The following is a 23,094-nucleotide window of genomic DNA, read 5'->3' as shown; positions in this document are numbered from 1 at the left end:
CAGCTCAGCCTAGGCAAAGTCATTGAATAGAATTCATTATTATATAATGATAAAAGGTGGAGCTTTAAAAAACAAAATAAAAGTTGTATATTGTGACATGTAAAGCTGGTCATAGATGGTTCAAAGTTTGGCTGGTTCAGCAGGGACCGGGTGAGATTCGAACCATGTATGGGCAGGCTGAATGTACCCAAGTTGATCAATCAATCAACTTGGGTAAAACCAGCCTGTCAAATTTTACATGCGATTGTTGCTAGGGGCTATTATAGCCACTAGCAGTAATTACTGTGTTCTGCTGGCAGTGATGGCTCCCCCTGCCCTCCCACCAGGAGAACACAATGGCTCCACGGGAGGGATTCCCCCATCAACGCTGACTGTGTTGATGGGGGAATCAAGCGATTTTCTTTCAACCTGTGGTTGAAGGAAAGAAAATCGCTTGGTCTATGGCTTAAGACATGTGTTCTCATTGGTTCAGATCTCTGCATACCACACCCTATGTGTAGGGAAGCCCATCCATTTAATTAGACAGCCAAAAGGTTGAGAAAGCCCCTGACCCTTTTTTTTTTTAAATCGAATTTAGCACAGAGAAAAAACGAGCCTCAGTTGCTAATGTGTGCAGCAGCATTTTTCTCTACAGGTTGGGAAAGCACGTGATTTTGCCGCATTCCCAACACACAGACACTTGAACCAAATGTTTGCAACATATATCTCTCCAAATTATCGCCTACAAGAAATGCCCGCAGCGATAAAAGAAGAAAAGAATTAGCGCAGGGCAGTCATGACTAGGCCCAGAGTGGGAAGGAAGACGTGTAAGGGTTAATGATAGTATTAGGGTTGGTAAAGGATAGCTGGGGGATCTGGTTGGTAGAGGAGAGTGTAGGTGGGGTCTTCTGCACTTTAGGGTGGGGTGTCCTGGGGAGGGGCGTCAGTTGGAGTTGGACGTGGGAGAGAGAGCTTCCCTCCCGCTCCTCCCTGTTTGGTGAGTGTTGTGTTCCTCCTGGGGGGGGGGGGTTATTTCGGTTCCTGGGCGGCGGTTGGTCCTTGGAGGCGGTTCTTATCTTGGAGGTATTAAAATGGTGTGGGACCCATCGTTGGTATGGTGTGCCCGGGAACATTCCAGTTAACCAAGGTTTAACTGGAAGGTGGTGGTGGTGCTGCACTGCGGACGGTATGGTTGTCTCCGAGCTGGTTGGTTGCGGCTGGAGGCCTAGTGGAATATGGTTGTCCACAGGTGCATTTCGGATCGTTTTGGGGGTGCCTTCAAAGACCAACGACAACTCTTTATGTTTTCTGTTATAAGGAATGGTTGATGTGTTTAAACTTGATTTGTTAATAAAAGGCCGTGTTGGCCATTTTACTCCAAAATTGGTGTTATGTTTTCTGTATAGTATAGTAAGTAAAGGGGATTGGTATGGAAGGGTAATGGTGGTGTAGTAGGGTCTGGATGAACCTATCTCGGGTGCACTAGTCATGAGTGGGACGGGTGTATATTGACCAAAAATTCTCCCTTTGGGGGGGAGGCACATTCATTTATCAGGGGTGGGACTTAAATGTTCTATTTTATTTTCCTAGATTGTACGGTCTAACGAGCAGGGCCCTCTGTTTCCTCTTGTACCAAATTGTATTGTAATTGTAATGTCTACCTTCATTTTGTAATGCGATGCGCAAACTGTTGGCGCAATATAAATCCTGTATAATAATAATAATATTTTATTATAAGGATTTGGGAGGTATGCGCTTGTTCCATGTTACAGCTGTGTCAGAAGATATTCCTTCAGTAAAGTCGGTCTTAATTATTATGTAAGGCAGTCATTCATTTGATACGTCTGTTGGCCGGGGTGCATTCTGCATTTTAATGATCCATTTCAGAGAGGTATAACCTGGAGCCTCCACTGGGGAGCCGTAGCTCCGTACTGAGCACTACAGAGGAGATGCAGTATTTCTATTAGTGATGTCCTGTCTTAAATTAATAATTAGACCCTAAGTTGAGAAGAGGCTGTTTGTCTTATTTCTCGCTGCTGTCTGCGGAAATACTCAGGGGCGGTTTTCTCAGGCAGAGCTTTCAATGCTAAATGAACATTGTGACGGATGAGTTTGTAATACTCATTTAAACTCTAATTCCCCAGGGTGCCCTCTGAGAGCCTGTAACCTGGCAGAAACCCAGACCTACGGGCCTCTATTACAGGAAGTGGAATAAGGGAAAATGGTGATGTTGCCTGTAGCAACACCTTTAATTTTCTAACCAGTATGAATATCTGAAAAAAGCTAGAATATTCTTTTGTGCATTCAAAATATAGAGCATTTTGATGTATTATTCAAAAGAATGTTAGGTTTTATGACCAGCTGGTTGAAAAAATAGGGCATGTTTTAGATCGACCTCACTCGATATCTACAGAAAGAATGGCAGTTGGTTTTAAAGAAAACCAGTCACACCTGGGCTTATGCAAAAAGATTAAAGTAGAAGTTTGGGGTAGAAAAAAAAACCAAATATCTATACTCATCTCTATGCTGCAGCATTGGTCTGATACTGCAGCTGTCCCACATCAGCTCTAAGACTGAGAAATGAGTGATCACATGACCACTGATTGCTCTTTTTCCCATCTGCTTGGAGCAGAGAGCAGTGACTGTCAGGCCATCCTAGAGAGGGGACAGGGGCAGCTAGCTCTCAATCTTACACTAAAAACAAGGGTCAACTGTCAATAAGGCAGCTGGGTGGATTCTGACAATATGGTCAGGATCCTTTCAGAGCCTGGAGCGGCTCTGTGACATCAGCAATAGCCTGATATAAAGTTACAGGAGAACAAAAATGAATGCATTCCTGTGACCCTGAAGAGTAGTATTCCAAAAAAAAAACTTTGACCATATTTCTCTTTTAATATTCAGTCTCAAAATATATATAAAGCAAATTATAACCTGAAAATGTAGGCTAACTAATGAAAAATATATATTTCCCTTATATAGAGCATGACTTACTTTTGTCTGAGCCTGAGGCTACAATCGCTAATGCGTTGCAGTGTAATGTGGTGCAGTTTACACTCATTTTACACATGTTCCTCGTTCCTCCCTGTGTAAAGAGTGTTTTGGCTTATAGTAGTGGAGTAAGTGGGAGCGGGTGAAGCAAGGAATGTTAAAGGAAAAGTGCAGCCAAAGCTCCTTTGGATCACAGGAGTGCAGTTTGTTCTGCACTTCTGTGACCCGTATTCAGCCGACAGCTAGCGAAAGTCCTCTGTCGGCTGATGTCACTCATTTGGTCCTGGCTGGGGAAAGATCCCCACCCAGATGTCTGGACTGGCAGCTGGCTCAGCCTCTGAGAGCCTGAGCCAGCTGCTCCCACCCCATCCACAGCCCAACTCTCCACTGAGTGCTCGGGGGGGGGGGGGGCAGCGAGGAGAGTGGTGACTTACAGTCACCAGCTCTCTGTCCACGGAGCTCTGAAAACTGAATGATCAGCAGTGTCTGATCACTCAGTTGTCACTCTTCGAGGCAGTGGGGGACAGAGGCAGCATCAGACCAATACTTCATCCACCTAGGTAAGTATGATTTCTTAAAAAAAAAACCCTAAACTTCTCTTTTAATCACTGCCCTAATACCAGTAAAGATCTCTACTGAACAACATGATCAAATCCACAACAAATTTGAAGGCAACACCAGAATAGGGTGTGTCAGCAGATAGGGGCTAGTAGGATTAGGCTGAGGGGTAAGTAGAAGAGGTGGCCACCTTGTGTGCTTCAGAAGGAGGGCTCTCAAAGAGGTCAGGACCTGCAAGCCATGCTGCTGAAGTCATTCACAGCCCATTGGGTGCAGCAACTTTGGCCTATTTGCCTTGGGTGCTAAAGGACCTTGTCCCAGTACTGGGGATCCAAGGGAGTCCATTTGAAAATTGGTAAGTTCCCACTTTTTTGATTCTCATGAATATATGCAAGCAGATTTAAGACAATATAGTTTATGATCTGAAGATCACTGAAAATCCACTACTGAGTGCACTTTGGGTGTTGGACACTGGAGCCTGTCCTTACTCTGTGTGACTGCAATGGTGGGAATGAAGAGCCTCACACTGATGGTGTCACTTGATTCAATAAACTTTATTCAGCCACACAATTCATGCTGCAAATCCCTGCCTGGAGACTGCCCCTATTGATGCATTTTGCCCTTATGGGCTTGGTCGCGATGACTAAGGGTGAAAAGCATCAGACAGGGGTGGTCTCCAGATGAGAATTTGAGGCAATAATTGTATAGCTGAATAATGTTTATTGAAGCAAGTGACATCATCGGAATATAATTTATAAGTGATGTTGCCAAGTCTTTCTGAAAGAGTAAAGGCAAATCATGAAAAGGATCCTTGGATTCTGATATACTCTCCCGGGATGGGGGCAGGAGTGTTGTTGGTCAATGTCAGCAATGTCAGGCTCTCTGGTGGTGTTGGTCAATGTCTGTGGGGGCAGACGATTTTTGTGTTGCCTAGGGCAGCACAAAACCTAGATACAGTACTGGACATACTGTATAGTAATTCTCAATAATGTAGTATTAAAATAGTTTTTTAATTCAACTTTTGTAACAGCACCTGATAAAATGAAACTGTAAATTGGTTTCTGCAAGAGTTTGAACCATTTCCATAAGAACCATTTCCATAACAAGGTCCAATGTTGGGAAGGGTCATCACGGAAGAATGCAGGGGACTAACGGTACCTGCAGTTTGACCAGTGCCGCCATCTTGCTGGTATACTTGTTGCTAATGTTATTAAGTGAAAATAGGACATACGGCCTGTAATTTTCCCACAAAAGGTGGAAATCTAATATTTGCTTGAAATGGCCATTTATGAATTGGCAAATGTGTGATTGTTTATGGATTCTTCCACATCTCTGTCTGAGCCTTCTTAGGTAGAGAGATTGATGAGAATGCATTCACTATCATTTTCCTTCACATAGGCTAGCACCAGGGGTTTAACTGAAATGGAAGTCAGGGACCCAACTATGCTGTCTGGCAGGGGTGTTTGGACCACAGGAATGTCTAAATAGATCTGCAAATCTTTTATTGGGAAAAACAGCTCATATACTTATGTCTGCATCTTGCCATAGACAGACCCTGTCACCAGACCATTCATTTCACAACACACTTCCGATAAGATTATATATACATTTAGCAGTTTTTAGGTGTGTTACTTACCTGTAAAAGCCTCCCTTGTGGAAAGACCAAGAAGTCAGAATGCTTTTGCTGGGTGCCACTTGAATGTGATATCAGCCAGCCCAGCAGAGTCAGACCCCATCACACCTGAGCGATTTGTAGTACAATTTGAGGCTTCACCAGAAGTACTTCAACTCTCAACATTGAGAACTCCATTATGTTCCATGGTGCCATTCACACGTGAACATAGTGTTGTTTACTTGAAAAAGTATATGAGCTTCTTTTGGGGCATTTTGGCCCCAATACACATCAAAGGGAGTGCCTGAAAACGGCCTGCAAAAGTCACATAATGCAACTTTTTCCCGTTTTCATGCCTAAAAACTAGTGTTCCACTGGCTAAAACATTTAAAAAATCTTAAAGCTAATTGAACCTTTACTTCTCTATTTACTATTTTTGTTTTCTTTTACTATTTTAGCAGTTTTTGTGGTTCCCTACCTCATCTTCTTCCTTCCACCAACACCCCTTTCCTTCTCACGTTCCGTACCTTTCTCTATTTCCTCTGTATAACGCATACCCTCTTGCATCCGTTACCCGTTCTAAGCCTACTGCTCCTCCTTTTTCTCTTTCTTTTTCACTTTGACAATAAAACCTGGAAGCTGATTGGTTTCTATGCAGAGCTGCACCAGTTTTAGTAAATCCCCCCCACAGTCTCCTTAAAGTGTTGATATTTACAGAAAAAATGCAAAGGTGAACTAACACAGTTCACCCTCTGGTCTCCGTTGTACTTACCTCCGGCAAAGCTGTACTGTCAGATCCCCCGCAGCCGGTCCAGCAATCTGGAGATTTGAAATCCCTGCTCTTCACCAACTTCAGGACTGACCAGAATGCTTTACTGTACAGGCACTGATCAATAGGAATTGCTCTGGCCTGTCCTGGAAGCTCTGCACAGAGAAGAGGGAAAAGAGTGGGGATTTCAAATTCTTGAATTGCTGGACAGAGGCGTCCCTAGGGTTGGTGTCACCCGGTGCGGTAACACTTGGTGACACCCCCTCTGACGATCCCCGCAGAATGGATTTGATCTGCGAATTGAGCATAATGGATCGGACTCCGATCCATTATGCTCAATCCGCAGATCCGATCCATCCTGCGGGGATCGTCGACTTTCTTTACAACTTACCTTTTCTTGGAGCAGGTCCGGGACAACTGCACATGTCCTGGTTTCAGGCACGATCAATTGATGACAGCAGTAGTCCTATCATCGATTGATCGTGCCTGAAACCAGGATATGCGCAGTTGCTTAAGGGGGACATATCTACATGGGAGACACATCATGCCGATACACCGGTGTCACCCCGCTGGATCGTCCACATGCAACCTATACGGGGTGACACCGGACCCGCTCCAAGAAAAGGTAAGTTGTAAAGAAAGCCGAAGATTGTCGGCTTGCTTTACAACTTACCTTTTTATGGAGCGGGTCCGGTGTCACCCCGTGCGGTCGGTGTCACCCGGTGCGGACCGCACCCCCCGCATCTGCCTCAGGATGCCACTGCTGCTGGACCGGCTGCAGGGGATCTGACAGCTCAACATCGTGGGAGGTAAATACAGCAGGGACTAGGGACTGGGGATGTTGGAAGGGTTTATGGTGTAGTACACCTTTTCATTTTCTGCAAAAGTGAGCTAACACTTCAAGCAGAAGTTTTCCTAGTTTAGTATGTGTCTGCATTATACAGCCACGGTATAACTAGCCCGAGAAATTATTTTATTTTTTTTGTGTGTTTTTTTCTGTGTACTGCAATCGTTTAGAAACTGAGGTCATTTAATTGCTTCTCCCAGCTACTGTTGAGGAGGCTCCAGCAGTCTGATAGAAACGTGTTAATACCCGAGTTATGAATTTACGTTCTGAACTGGCTCAGTGGTGTGAGCTGGGGGAAGGTAATAAATATTTGCAGCAACCCTCCAGAGTGTACCTTCCTTCTCTGGGATCTGTCCAGGACAGAGCTGTGAGAGAGAGGATTACTGCCAAACCAGCTGCTGACAAAACCTGTGTTTGTAATTACACTGGAAGAAATACTATTAAAAGGTCCAGTTGACTTCTAGTCCATTCACTTTGTCTTCAATCCCAAAGCCTGATGAAGGAGTGATTTTGGACCCCTGAAACGCATGGGATACTCTTTGGATTGTCCTCCTGACTTTGAAATAAAGTTGTATCTGGACCTTTTAGCAGTGATGCATTGCTTCAAATTAAAATTTTTTTACATTACACTACAAGTCAAGGAGACTATGGAGATCCTCTGTGGTGTAGAGGTCACCTGACCTGGAACAAGATTATTTACATCATAATCAATACTTTAGGATATCAATACCAATAAGATAACTTTATGGGTCCAGCACTATTTTTCCACTTTTCTGAACTATTGGAGGGAGGAGGCACCAGAACCTTCCTACTGACTAGCATATGAGATGAACCAGCAGAGGCAAGAACCTGTTGTCTCAGGATCCTGATCTTCCTAGGTATACTGTGTGTATTACTCAGGCCTTCTAGTTAGAAGTTGCTGCACCGTCTTAAGACATAGAAGTTCTGTTAATTACTGCTTGTGTAAAAGTCATGAAGACTGCTGTGCAGATTAGTTGCGGTTACGAAGTATTGAAGTTTCAGGTCTTGGCCGATCTGGGACAGGTGGGTAAAAGACTGGTGGGGAGAAAGGAAGGATTGTGGTTGGAGGTTGAGGGCTTGGGAAAATCAATGTCAATCAATCAACTTTTCTTGAAGGACCAGGGCTGAAAACTGTTGGCCAAACAGCAGCTGTAGCCAGTCATCTGCATGAATTGTTCAGATAAACTGCAAGGCTGTGCTAGTGACTGTCAGAATACAAGAGCCTGGCAGGGAGGAAGCAACCATCCACGCCATTTGTGTGAATGGAGGAAACTGTTAGATTTCTATCTTTTGGCTGAACAAAAGGTATGTATTATTTTATCCAACAGATACCAGAAACCAATGCTCAAATCTTCATGCTGCACAGAAAATATGGAAACTAGCACTCGCTGAGGTGCTGCCATTGATAGATTGGGGAATCTTGATATTGGCAAAAAAAAGAAAAAAACAGGGTGCACACTCCTCGTGCATTACCGTGATAAATAGGAAATTTATTGTATAATTTCAAATGCATACTCAATTTTACAGTAAATTTCCTGTTTTATGTATTATTTTATGGCTAACTTTAAGAGAACCTTCGGTTTGTTTTTTTTGTTCTTTATATAATCCTTTATTAACACTGTAGCTGCTAACTTTTAAACATCAGGTACTTACCAGTGCCTGGGGACCAGCGCTGTTTTTCTGCAGCCATTTATTCTTACTGCTGCGGGTCCCCATGCTGCTACCCTGGACACAAGAGCAACCATTAGCCGAACCCCCCTGTGCATGTGCAAGCTTGCATGGTGCTTTGTGATTGGTCCTGCAGTCTCCTGGACACGTGACATATTTCAGAAGGCTGCAGGATGGGAGGGGGCAGGGCAAGGGACACCATCCTCACCTAGGTGAGGACTGCGGGAGTGGGATCGGGTACAATACAAAAACTCACAGGCTGGAGGAAACATGCAAACCAGCAGGACTGCACTTTTTGAGCGATGTTCCTCTTCAACTACAGTAAAAGTGAACTTACACTTTAACCTAACTTGTTACATTTTATATACTCAAACTTTTGTTCCTTTTTTGCAGCATATATAAAGGGCAGAAACAATACGAGCCAACCAATCAGTTAGTATGTAATTTGCGCTGTATTAAGTAAACATTTTTCTTCTGCAAAGCAGCTTCTACATTTTCTGTTTATTTCTGCTCTTCAGCAATTATTTTTTTAGTGGTTCCATAAAAGGTCTTTTTAAATGAATTTGCTAAAGCTAATATTGAACAGCAGGTCTCTGCTGACCTTCCTGAAAATGTGGTTTCCATCATAAAAGTTTAACTACCACTACAGTGGCCACAAATTTAATTTGAGGTTATTTGTAGAAAAACACTTTAAATGCGAAAAATGCCCAACATGAAGGCAAAGTATATTATAAAAATGAATAGTTTTGTATGTGTACATTCTTACCAGTCATTATGGGCTGTCTGTAATTATGATCATTAAAGTTTGTCTCTTTTTATTTTTCTGCTGTTTTTTGAGAAATTAGATTGGGGAATGACCAATGGAAGGACTTCAATTTTTTCAAGAAGTTAAACAACAATGCAAGAAGTAAAAAAAAGTCTAAAGGGCAAAACAAATGGCACTATAGCAAGTTTAGCTTAGCTAGTTAGATAAGGAGAGCTAGATTCCAATTGTTAGCTAGGGCTGAGTAGCAGCCTGGGAGTAATAGGTGGCAGGGATCAAAATTGGGTCAGACCTGAGAGGCTTTGCAGACCAGCCCTCTGGAATTTCCACGTTCTAGAAATTTGAAGAAAGGTCTAGAAGTAGTGGGCAGATCTGAGGAGTGGCTGGTTTGTATTTTTCTAAGATCCTGGCCAATCCCCAACAAGAGGCTTGTCTTGGGACCAGGGCAGCCTTTAAGGATAACTGAGCCTGCTCAGTTGGGGTGGGAATTCAGGTGGAAGAGAGAGAGGATGTGAGACTGGAGGCAGGAGCCTGTGAGGGGACCAAGATGGAGAGTGGCTCACCTACAGGCAGAGGACCTTGGAAGGCTGAAAGCTTGGGACTTCACCGGCCACCTGAGAGAGGACCACCTGTGCAGCAGGAAAGGAGCTGCCCAGTCAGAAGGCCTGGTAGCAGCCACCAAACCATTGGCAGCACAGGAGAGGGACCAAGTGAGTAAACCTGAACTCCCTGGGCCAATAAGGGGAAAGGAGCACTCTGGTGGGAAACTGAATTAGCTGTTTACCTGGGACTGTTCACACTGTAGTGGCAGGCACTGGATCCCCTGCCAGGAATTCACCCAGAGCTGATGGATTAAGGAGGATCTGGGGTCTGGGGTGGTACCAGGGGTGGACTGACAACTCATGGGGCCCCCGGGCAATAGGGGATCATGGGGCCCCTGTGTCCTTGCCCAAACTCAAAAAAGCCTATGAAAAAGGTACCAGGGGCATCTCATGGGGCCCCCTACTGACCCCGGGCCCTTGGGCAGTGCCCGAGTTTCCAAATGGTCAGTCCGCCCCTGGGTGGTGCATCAGGAGAGGCTGTCTAGCTCTCCAGAAGAGGATTTTTGTTGTACAGACTTGTAAATAGTTTCAGGGAGTTTGTCCTCAGTTCCACTTCCACAGGACGTTTGGAAAACACTTCTGAAGGATGCAAGCTGACTGCTGGAAAACGTAGGTTAAAAAATGTCTGTTTAGACGAGTTTGCATACCGTGTTTATGCGCGTTTGCGTTTAAAAGCGTTTTTTAAAGATAACATCAGGAGACCATCCAAAATGCTCAGAATGCACTGAAAAACAGTAACAAATTAACTATTTCATTATCAAGAAGCCTGTCCTAAGCAACAACATGCAGTACAACTTAAATTTAATTCAGTTAGGGTCTAAACCAGGGGTGCTTAACCAGTGGCCCGTGGGCCACATGTGGCCTTTAGAGCCCTCTGATGTGGCCCTTGACCTCAAACTAAATGCAGGAGTTTTGGTGCACCTTCAGAAACTGCACCATATCTGCAAAATATAATAGAAGTCTATGGGAAAGAGCAGCTAACCTGCAGGAAAGCCGCAGGTGCACTGCACTGCATCCGCTGTATGTGTAAACTGCGGAGCATCAGTGTAAAAGCACTGAGTTTTATGGGGCCTAGGACAGTAAGGGCTGGTTCACGTTTGCGGTTTGGGGGGCAGGTGGATTTACCACACACCCCCACCACTGATGTAGCATCATGGGTTGTAATAGCAATCCTGCCCCATGCTGCAGTGGTGGGGGGGGGGGCATGCGGCCTCCCTGTCACATTTTGTTTTACACTTGGACAGGAGGGGCAGCATATACAAGTACCGATCCTCTCCATATTCCTCCTGCAACCCTCCTAATCCCTTCCATCGTCATTCAGCGACTACAGGAGGAAAATGTTCATTATGCTATTCAAAATAAAAAATTAAAAAAAAAACAAAAAACCATCTGAACCATTTCATTGTGACCCACTACTAGTTACCAACTCACTAAAGTGGCCTTCGCTCTTCAAAAGGTTGAGCACCCCTTGTCTACACCCTGTTCCAAATTATTATGCAAATGATATTTTTCTCATTTACCTAAATAATTGTTGTAAATAACAGTCATCATAATTCTCATGTTATCAACTATTAAGTGTACAATTTAAAATTTTTTTGAACAAACCTCCTAATGATAACAGGATTTTTTTTAAACATAAAAAACTTACAATGCGCTGTTCCAAATTATTACACACAGTAAGTTTCAAAACACTTTATAGGTTGTAAAGAACTGAAAATTGTCATTTGTTGTGTTTGCAGCATATTTACTGAAATCAAAAGTTTTTCAATCAAACTTTTAACAACATTTCAACTTTTTAAACATTTTAACATGTCACGTTACATTTTAACATAGGACCCCTTATTTCATAGCAGCTTCACAAGTCTTGCATCCATTGAACTTGTGAGTTTTTGGACAGTTTCTGCTTGAATTTGTTTGCAAGATATCAGAATAGCCTCCCAGAGCTGCTCTTTGGATGTAAACTGCCTCCCACCCTCATAGATCTTTTGCTTGAGGATGCTCCAAAGGTTCTCAATAGGATGGAGGCCACACCATGACTTTCTCTCCTTTTATCCCCATGGCAGCCATTGATGCAGAGGTGTTCTTTGCAGCATGAGATGGTGCATTGTCATGCATGATGATGATTTTATTACAGAAAGCATAGTTCTTCCTTCTGTACCAGGGAAGAAAGTGGTCAGTCATAAACTCCACATACTTTGCAGAGGTCATCTTTACACCTTTGGGGACCCTAAAGGGGCCAACCAGCTCTGTCCCCATGATTCCGGCCCAAAACATGACACCATTACCGCCTTGCTGACGTTGCAGTCTTGTTGGAACAGGGTAGTCGTCCACCAACCATCCACTACTCCATCTATCTGGACCATCCAGGGTTGCACGGCACTCATCAGTGAACAGGACTGTTTGAAAATTAGTCTTCATGTATTTTTCTGCCCAATGCAGCCATTTCTGCTTGTGAGCATTGGTTAGTGGTGGCCAAATAGAAGGTTTACGCACAGTTGCAAGACTCTGGAGGACTCTACACCTTGATGTCCGTGGGACTCCAGAGGCACTAGCAGCTTCAAATATCTGTTTGCTGTTATGTAATGGTATTTTAGCAGCTGCTCTCTTCATCCGATGCATAGATCTGGCAGAAATCTTCCTCAATGTGCCTTTATCTGCACGAACCCATCTGTGCTCTGAATCAGCCACAAATCTCTTCATAGTGCGATGATCACGCTTAAGTTTTCATGAAATATCTAATGTTTTCATACCTCGTCCAAGGCATTGAACTATTTCCCTCTTTTCGGCAGCAGAGAGATCCTTTTTTCTTCCCCATATTGCTTGAAAATGGTGCTCTGCTTAATAATGTGGAACACCCTCCTTTAGAAGTTTTTCCTTAAATTGGGCTCACCGGCCAATCTAATTATCACAGGTGTCCGAGATTGTTTTCAGTGATCAAAAGAGCCCTGACACACAATGTCATCCATGAGTTAAACTGAAAAACAAAATATTTAATCTTTGTGACACTTAAATAGAATTTGCATAATAAGTTGGAACAGGGTGTAGACCTACCTTAAAGTCCAACTCTGGACAAAAGAAGTACCCATCCACCCTTTAGCTGGTCATTGGCAAAGAAAAACCCCCCAACTCTTTAACAACCATTGCGGTTACTTACCTATTGCCGTGCTTAGGTGAAGTTTGGGTCCAGAGTCTTCTCCTTTTCTTTTTAAATCCAGTGGGGTCCTTCTTTTGGTGTGCACATCACTTCCTTAGTGACATGGACCCTTCCTATCGGTGGTGACAGCACCTCCATCTTCAGTGCCAAGTCCTTCAGGCAGGAAATCAACTTCAAAGGAAATTTTGAATGTGAGAGATTAGAACATGGAATGGGTTATTATTATTATTATATAGTGTTTATATAGCGTCAATAGGTTTGCTCAGCACTGTACAATAAAGTGGGGGGACAGTACATGAGACAATACAGTACCAATACAATACACGAGGGGTTCGTGGGCCCTGCTCTTTCGGGTTAGGATAATGTTTTTGGGATCACAACTAATGACAAAAGTAATTTCTGTTCAGGTTTGATATTTGCCCAGATTTGGGATTTAATTCAAAGTGAATGGTAAAACAGAGCACCACACTCTTTTTTTCTGCATATTACTGTAATGCACCAATGTAAAACGAGCCTAAAACTCATAAAATCTTCCATCAAAACTACTGTTGCAATAACATGAAATGCTGTACGTTTCATGATTCATTGTACCTGCTTTGTATGCTGATGTGTAGGAGGGGTAGGTAAGTAAAGAGGAACTTCATTCCCGCTTCTGTTTTTATTTTCTATCCCCTTACCTGTTATACAACCTTGTCCTTGATATACATACTCACCTGCCCAGCTAATCCAGCTACAATCAGCTGCACTGCAGCAACATGCTGGGTTCTGCACCAACGTCCTCTCCTCTGACATTGTTGGGAGCCTGTGTCTCTTCCTGGTTCAGGCGGCTGGCCCTGGATGACACACGCACAGCTCTGCCCTCTGGCCACTCTGTTTTTCTGCTCCTGTTGCCTACTGGGATAAGTGACGGGGATATTCCAGATGACTGTGGTGGTGTGGACAGACCAAGTGAAGGTCTGCTTATAATTGAATGTGACACTTTGGACATTTGGGGGAAAGTAACCTGGTACTTTCCGAGACACAGAATGAACAGCCATTCACCAGGCCTGTCCACTGTCATTTGAGGGTTGTGGAAGGTCAATGTCCCTATGTAAGCCCAGACATAGACCAATACAGTGCTTACATGGGGAAACCAACTCTGGGGCCCAGCAGGCAAACAAGGCAGCAGGTTAGCACTTTGCCCTGAATGGAAAAGCACTATAGGAGGTAGCTGAACTACAAAAATAAGTATTTAATATTACTATTTTATTATTTCACCTGCACAAGGTTTTTAAAAATACCGTGCAGACACTCCACATTTAACGACCTAACTATTTAATGACCATGTGGATTTACGACTAGCTCTCTGACCGGCAGTGCGGCGTCTCAGCATCAAGCAGACCAGTTCTCCAACCAGAAGCATGGCGTCTCAAGCAGACCAGCTCTCCAACCGGAAGCATGGCGTCTCAAGCAGACCAGCTCTCCAACCGGAAGCATGGCGTCTCAAGCAGACCAGCTCTCCAACAGGAAGCACGGCGTCTTAAGCAGACCAGCTCTCCAACCGGAAGCACGGCGTCTCAAGCAGCCCAGCTCTCCAACCGGAAGCACGGCGTCTCAAGCAGCCCAGCTCTCCAACCGGAGGCACGGCGTCTCAAGCAGACCAGCTCTCCAACCGGAAGCATGGCGTCTCAAGCAGACCAGCTCTCCAACCGGAAGCATGACGTCTCAAGCAGACCAGCTCTCCAACAGGAAGCACGGCATCTCAAGCAGACCAGCTCTCCAACCGGAAGCACGGCGTCTCAAGCAGACCAGCTCTCCAACCGGACGCACGGCGTCTCAAGCAGCCCAGCTCTCCAACCGGAAGCATGGCGTCTCAAGCAGACCAGCTCTCCAACCGGAGGCATGGCGTCTCAAGCAGACCAGCTCTCCAACCAGAGCCATGGCATCTCAAGCAGACCAGGTCTCCAACTGGAAGCATGGCGTCTCAAGCAGACCAGCTCTCCAACCGGAAACACGGAGTCTCAAGCAGACCAGCTCTCCAACCGGAAGCACGGCGTCTCAAGCAGACCAGCTCTCCAACTGGAAGCACGGCGTCTCAAGCGGACCAGCTCTCCAACTGGAAGCACGGCGTCTCAAGCAGACCAGCTCTCCAACCGGAGGCACGGCGTCTCCAGCAGCCCAGCTCTCCAACCGGAAGCATGGCGTCTCAAGCAGACCAGCTCTCCAACCGGAGGCATGGCGTCTCAAGCAGACCAGCTCTCCAACCGGAGCCATGGCGTCTCAAGCAGACCAGCTCTCCAACCGGAAGCATGGCGTCTCAAGCAGACCAGCTTTCCAACCGGAAGCATGGCGTCTCAAGCAGACCAGCTCTCCAACCAGAAGCATGGCATCTCAAGCAGACCAGGTCTCCAACTGGAAGCATGGCGTCTCAAGCAGACCAGCTCTCCAACCGGAAGCATGGCGTCTCAAGCAGACCAGCTCTCCAACCGGAAGCATGGCACCTCAAGCACACCAGCTCTCCAATCAGCAGCAGGGTGTCTCAAGCAGACCAGCCAATCCAACCAGCAGTGTGGCGTCTCAAGCAGAACAGCTCTTCAACCATCAGTGCTGTATCTCAAGCAGACCAGCTCTCCAATTGGCAGTGTGGCTTCTCAAACAGACAAGCTCTCCAACCGCCAGCAAAGCATCTCAGGGTCAAGCAGACTAGATCTCCGACCAATAGCATGGCATCTCAGGGTCAAACATATCAACCATTCTCTCAGCAGACTATTGTTAAGGGGCGGATCCTGGCTTATTGAAAAATTCACTTAATGATCTAGTTATAGAAAATGGAACTTGGTCATTAAGTGAGAAATGCCTGTAATAGTCATTGGGGTAGATTTACCAAAGGCAAATAGACTGCACACTTTGCAAGTGCAGTTGCATTCATTTACCCCAGCGCTTAGTGAATGTGGTGAAGTTCAGCTGAATTCCATCATCCAATCATGTCCAAGCAAAAATTCATTTTTTTTTATTTTCCTTGCATGATGATTAATAATGATTGGGTAGTCTTAACAAAGAGAAGCTTCACCATTACATTTACTAATTAAAATGAGTGCAACTGCACTATTCATTTACAATTGCTATCACTATTCAATATATAGGATTAATATTATTATAATTAATATTTTATTATGTAGCAATACTCCCTTAGGAGTCGCTAAAATTTTGGGTCCCCCTATAGTCTTGCACAGCCAGGAAACACGCATTTCTACACCAACTTGTACTCAGGAGTCAGTTACCAATCCTCGAGCTTGTGTTTTTGTTGTTTATTTGGGGGATTTCAACTTGGCTAGGGAAAGGGGTGTATGGGATGACCACTGGAACTGAGAAAACCGAGGACAACTTCCTGAACTATGTACAGTGGTTACAGCAATCAGTCTCTTCTGGAGACCTAGCCAACATCTCCTGTAGAAAGCTTCCTACCAGAGTGCCTCCTTCCCCTATCTGGCCCAGGGGGTGCAGGTGTACTCACTTAGTCCTTCACTTGTGTTGCCTTTGGGTTGGTGGATGCTACCAGACCTTCTAGCTGGGCCGCTCCTTCCCTGCCACACAGGTGGTCCTCACTCAGGGGGCCAGTGAAGTTCTAAGCTTTCAGCCTTCCCAGGTCCTTCTGCCAGGAGGTGAGCCCCTCTCCCATCTGGGCCCCCTCCCAGGCTCCTGCTCCTCAGCCTCACATCTTCCTCTTCCACCTGAGCAGGCTCACTTACTTTTAAAGATTGTCCTGGCCCCTTGCCAAGCCTCCTGTTGGGGATTGGTGTCAGGGCAGGAACGATGGAATGGGCAGGCAGGCCTATGGTACGGTCACGCTGCGACTGACGACAGCCACTACCCACAGACCAGAGTCCCTCAGGGCGCGGAGTCTAAGCCCCAGGCTACCCTTCACCAGGGCCCCTGATGGTGGGGATGGACTTGACGCAGCCTGAGACCAGGTCGCGGCCCCCGAGTGACCCCAGCTGCGATAACGACTGCCGCCAATGGCGTACAGCTGGTGGGAGCTAGATGGGATCACGAGTAGAGTAGTCAGACAAGCCGGGTCAATAATAATGGAGCAGACAGTACTAGACGGTAGGCAAAGAATACTCAGGTCACGGGCCGGGTTCAACAACGGGAGGTCAGATAAAGGGTTAACGCAGAGAGTAGTCTTGTCCAAGCCGAGTCGGTTACCAGGAGAGCAATGGGAACAACACAAGAGCTTGCAACAGGGCAACATACAGGACACAAGTGCAGAGCACACTTGCAGACAGCAGGTTTAAATGTGCTCAACCACACCCTTCTGAGGAGGAGCCGCAGAAGCCTGAAGGCATAAAGGTTCCCACCATGCTTTGCAGAAAACCAAGATGGAGGCCAGCTCATGGAGATGCACAAGCTCTGAAGAAAGGTAGGACCTTGACAGTACCTCCTCCTCAAGGGCCCCTCCCCCTCCGTGGCTCCACAAAAGGTTTCTGAGGAAATCGGGCGTGAAAAGCGCGGAGGAGGGCAGGAGCATGAACATCCGCGGAAGGAACCCAGGAACGTTCCTCGGGGCCATAACCACGCCAATGGACCAAAAACTGTACCCGACCGCGGACCAACCGAGAATCCAAGATGCGGCTCACCTCATACTCCTCATGACCGTCAACCCTGATAGGACGAGGACGAGGCAGAGGGGCAGTAAAGCGATTACAGATCAGCGGTTTCAACAGGGATACGTGGAAGACATTGGAGATGTGCATCCCAGGAGGAAGAGCAAGGGCATAGGCAACCGGGTTCACCCTGCGAAGAATGCGGAAAGGACCAACAAAACGGGGGGCCAGCTTTGGTGTGGGCACCCAAAGCTTGAGGTTGCGAGTGGACAACCACACCCGATCTCCGACCTGGTATGAGGGAGCGGACAACCGTCTACGATCAGCCTGGAGCTTCTGGCGCTGTGCTGAGTCCTTCAAGGACCTCTGAATCTGCCCCCATGAGGAGCGCAGAGCAGCCAGGTGGTTATCCACAGCCGGAATGTCCTGTGGAGAGAACAACTCAGGCAATACAGCGGGTTGGAACCCATAGTTGGCCATGAAGGGGGACATCCCAGAGGAGGAGTTGACAGCCGAGTTCCTCGCAAACTCTGCCCATGGCAGGAGATCGGCCCAGTTGTCCTGATGATCCGATATATAGCAACGAAGGAATTGTTCCAGGGCCTGGTTGGAACGCTCCGCAGCCCCATTGGACTGAGGGTGGTAGGCCGAAGAGAAGGAAAGCTCGATACCCAACTGGGAGCAGAAGGCGCGCCAGAACCTGGACACAAACTGGCTCCCACGGTCCGAGACAATCACCTTGGGCAACCCGTGCAAGCGAAAGATCTCCTTGGCGAAAACCGCAGCCAGTTCCTGTGCAGTCGGCAATTTCTTGAATGGAACGCAATGGCACATCTTAGAAAAACGATCGATCACCATAAGAATGACCGTATGACCTTGAGACGCAGGAAGATCCACAATAAAATCCATTCCCAGGTGTGACCAGGGACGCTCCCCATTGGGAATGGGTTGCAGAAGGCCCAATGGAAGGTGCCGAGGAGATTTATTCTGGGCACAGACCGAACAAGCTGCTACATATGAGGCGATGTCAGAACGGAGAGATGGCCACCAGAATAACCGAGAAACGACCCAGGACAATTGGTTCCTACCAGGATGACCGGCAGTCTTGGCATTATGGTAGGTACGTAGCAAGCGGGTACGCAATCCCTCAGGTACAAAACATCTTCCAGCAGGTCTCTCAGGGGGAGCGTTAGTTTGAGCCGCCAAAATCTGCTCCCCAAGGGGAGAAGTCAGGTTGGTACGAATGGCAGCCAGGATCTGGTTTGGAGGAATGACCGAGGTCGGCTCAGTGTCCTCCCTGGACAGCTCAGAGTATTGCCGCGACAAGGCATCAGCCCTGACATTCTTGGAACCAGGCAAGTAAGAGACCACATAGTTAAAACGTGACAAAAACAGAGCCCACCTGGCCTGACGGGGTGTCAACCTCCTAGCCTCCGAGAGATATGTGAGGTTCTTGTGGTCAGTGAGAACTAGGACCGGAACCACAGAACCCTCAAGCAGGTGCCTCCATTCCTTGAGAGCCAGAATAATGGCCAACAACTCCCTGTCTCCAATCTGGTAGTTGCACTCTGCAGAGGAAAGCTTCTTGGAGTAGAACCCACAAGGAAGTAGGGGTCCCTCGGGTGACCGACGCTGGGACAAGAGGGCGCCTACTCCTGTCTCAGATGCATCAACCTCGAGAACAAAAGGCAACCCAGGATTGGGATGAGACAGAATTGGGGCCGAAGTGAAGGCGGCTTTCAGAGCCTTGAAAGCTGAGATGGCCTCGGGTGACCACTCGTGAGGGTTACTGCCCTTCTTGGTTAGATCTGAGAGAGGCTTTGCCAATGTGGAAAAGTTCCTGATAAACTTCCGATAATAGTTGGCAAATCCCAAAAAGCGCTGAATGGACCGAAGACCACTGGGACGAGGCCACTGCAGAACCGCTGAAACCTTCTCAGGGTCCATAGAAAAACCCATCGGGGAAATTATGTAGCCTAAAAAGGCAACCTGGGATTGGTGAAATTCACACTTCTCGAGCTTACAGAAAAGCTCGTTTTCACGTAACCGTTGCAGCACCCGCTTAACATCCTGGATATGAGACTCCATGGACGCAGAGTAAACCAGGATGTCGTCCAAGTAAACCACCACGCACTGCTGCAACAAGTCACGTAAGACATCGTTAATAAACTCCTGAAAGACCGCGGGTGCGTTACACAACCCAAAGGGCATAACCAGGTATTCATAGTGGCCGGTTCTGGTGTTGAACGCGGTCTTCCACTCATCGCCCTCCTTGATCCGTACAAGGTTGTAGGCAGCCCTAAGGTCGAGTTTAGTAAAGACCGTTGCTCCCTTGAGGCGGTCAAACAACTCGGTGATCAACGGAATAGGATAAGCATTTTTAATCGTGATCCGATTGAGACCCCTAAAATCAATGCAGGGTCTCAGCTCACCTCCCTTCTTTTTCACAAAAAAAAACCCAGCTCCTGCTGGAGACGTAGACTTGCGAATGTGCCCCCGGGAAAGCGCATCCGCAACGTATTCCTCCATGGCCTGATTCTCTGCCACCGAAAGAGGATACACCCTGCCACGCGGAGGAGTAGCACCAGTTTGTAAGGTTATGGCACAATCGTATGGACGATGAGGAGGCAGGGCACCGGCGCGCACCTTGTCAAACACGTCCAGGTACTCCCCATATTCAGTGGGCAGCACAGAGTCCGAGGAGGTGCACAGCACCTTAACCGGACCACGGATGCAACCAGCCCCACACCGTGGTGACCATGAGAGAATCTCGGCCGATCGCCAATCAAAGGTCAGATTGTGCCTCTGAAGCCAGGGATAGCCCAAAACCACGGAGTAGTGCGGGGAAGAAATTACCTGGAAACAGGCCAATTCCCTGTGAACAGCCCCAATAGCTACCTCCACCGGCAGGGTCTCGTGGGTAACCTGCGATGGCTGCAAGGGCCTGCCATCTATCGCCTCGAGAACCAATGGAGTCTCTCGAGCCTGCAGAGGAATGGAGTACTGGGCCACAAACAAACTGTCCATAAACAAACCGCCAGCCCCAGAGTCTACCAGCGCCTGGGCCGTCACCGAGCCTCCTGCCCAAGAGAGGACAATGGTGATAAGCGGTTTATCTTTACGGGAAACCGGGGACGAGGAAACTCCACCCAAGATCTGCCCCCGACAGGATCTCAGGTGCGGGCGTTTCCCGGACGGACCGGACAGGACTGCCGAAAATGCCCCCCGAGTCCACAGTACAGGCAGCGACCCTCCCGACGCCGAGAGGCCCGCTCCCCCTCGGAAAGGCGAGCAAACCCCAGCTGCATGGGCTCACTACCAGACAAACCATCCCCAGGAGGCGTGGGAGGAGAGGGAGGCACGGGTGGGACAGAAAACGTAGGCGCCAAACGGTTAGGAGGCCTCCGCAGCCGCTCCTTAAATGAAGGCCTCTCTCTGAGCCTGGTGTCAATCAAGATTAGGAAGGAGATGAGTGCCTCTAACTCCACAGGCAGTTCTTTGGCTGCGATCTCGTCCTTCAACGCATCAGAGAGACCATGAGAGAAAGCAGCCACTAGAGCCTCATTGTTCCAACCCACCTCTGCCGCCAAAGTACGAAATTCGATGGCGTACTCGGCAACGGTTCGTGAACCCTGATGCATGGACATGAGCAATTTGGCAGCAGAAGCGGAGCGAGCGGGTACGTCGAATACCGTACGGAAGGAGGCAACGAAACGGGTAAACACGTGACTCACCGGGTCATTCCTCTCCCATAAGGGATTAGCCCAGGCCAAGGCCCTATCAGAGAGTAGCGAGATTAGGAAGCCCACTTTTGCCCTCTCAGTAGGGAAAGCGTGAGGTATTAATTCAAAGTAAATCCCCACTTGGTTAAGAAAACCACGACACTGACTCGGTTCCCCCCCAAAGCGCTGAGGAAGAGGGGCAGAACCAGTCATACCTCTGGGTACCGCGGGTTCCGCAACAGATGCAGAGGTAGGTGCAACAACCGGAGCAACAGTGGGAGAGTCCACCGGAGTAACAACTGACCTAATAGCCCCAGGGGTAAGGTGCGCTGTGCGTGCAAGCAGAGCCTGCAACGCCTGAGCGAACTGATCCAACAAGCGATCCTGTTGGTCGAGTCTGGCGAGTAACATAGGGATCGAAGGCGTACCTGCACCGTCAGGATTCATGGCACTTGTGTAATGTCAGGGCAGGAACGATGGAATGGGCAGGCAGGCCTATGGTACGGTCACGCTGCGACTGACGACAGCCACTACCCACAGACCAGAGTCCCTCAGGGCGCGGAGTCTAAGCCCCAGGCTACCCTTCACCAGGGCCCCTGATGGTGGGGATGGACTTGACGCAGCCTGAGACCAGGTCGCGGCCCCCGAGTGACCCCAGCTGCGATAACGACTGCCGCCAATGGCGTACAGCTGGTGGGAGCTAGATGGGATCACGAGTAGAGTAGTCAGACAAGCCGGGTCAATAATAATGGAGCAGACAGTACTAGACGGTAGGCAAAGAATACTCAGGTCACGGGCCGGGTTCAACAACGGGAGGTCAGATAAAGGGTTAACGCAGAGAGTAGTCTTGTCCAAGCCGAGTCGGTTACCAGGAGAGCAATGGGAACAACACAAGAGCTTGCAACAGGGCAACATACAGGACACAAGTGCAGAGCACACTTGCAGACAGCAGGTTTAAATGTGCTCAACCACACCCTTCTGAGGAGGAGCCGCAGAAGCCTGAAGGCATAAAGGTTCCCACCATGCTTTGCAGAAAACCAAGATGGAGGCCAGCTCATGGAGATGCACAAGCTCTGAAGAAAGGTAGGACCTTGACAATTGGCCAGGATCCTCTAAAAGTACAGATCAACCACTCCTCAGATCTACCCACTGCTTTTAGACCTTTCTGCAAAGCTCTAGAGCCTCTCAACTCTGACCATAATTTGACCCCTGTTATCACACCCAGGCTGCTACTCAGCCATCCTTGCTAACCATCGGAGTCTAGCCTCCCCCAGCTGACTAGGAGGGTGCTACAGTTATATAGTATTATATTCTATTAAATATTCTTTAATCTTACAGTAGATGCATTGGGGTTGATTTGCTAAAGGCAAATAGACAGTGCAGTTTGCAAGTGCAGTTGCTCCAGAGCTTGGTAAATGAGGAAAAGTGCTAATGACTTTTGTGCAAGCAAAAATGCTGGTTGTCTTTCCTGGTTGTTTTTCCTTGTATGTGATTGGGTAATCTTTGCAAAGTGAAACTTCAACTCATTTACTAAGCTCTGGAGCAAATGCACTTGCCTTTAGTAAATCAACCCTATTGCTTCCTATGTGCATCACATAGGACAGCATGCTACATTGCTAAAATAAAAACTGCATTTACTTATCAAAACAAGCAGTCATGTTAAAGCGATACTAAACATTAATTTTTTTTTTTAACCTCCCTAGCGGTCTGATTATGTCCATATTTTTGTGCTCAAAGCGGTACATTTTTTTGCATGGAAATATGTATTTTTTTATTGTAGGCCTGTAATTTTTATGAATAACTCACTGAAATCTGTCTGAACAAGAGT

The sequence above is a fragment of the Staurois parvus genome, unplaced genomic scaffold (assembly GCF_062004578.1).
Source record: "Staurois parvus isolate SC_StPar_1 unplaced genomic scaffold, SC_StPar_1.0 ptg000162l, whole genome shotgun sequence".
In the NCBI taxonomy this organism is placed as follows: domain Eukaryota; kingdom Metazoa; phylum Chordata; class Amphibia; order Anura; family Ranidae; genus Staurois; species Staurois parvus.
This window is presented reverse-complemented; position numbering follows the sequence as displayed.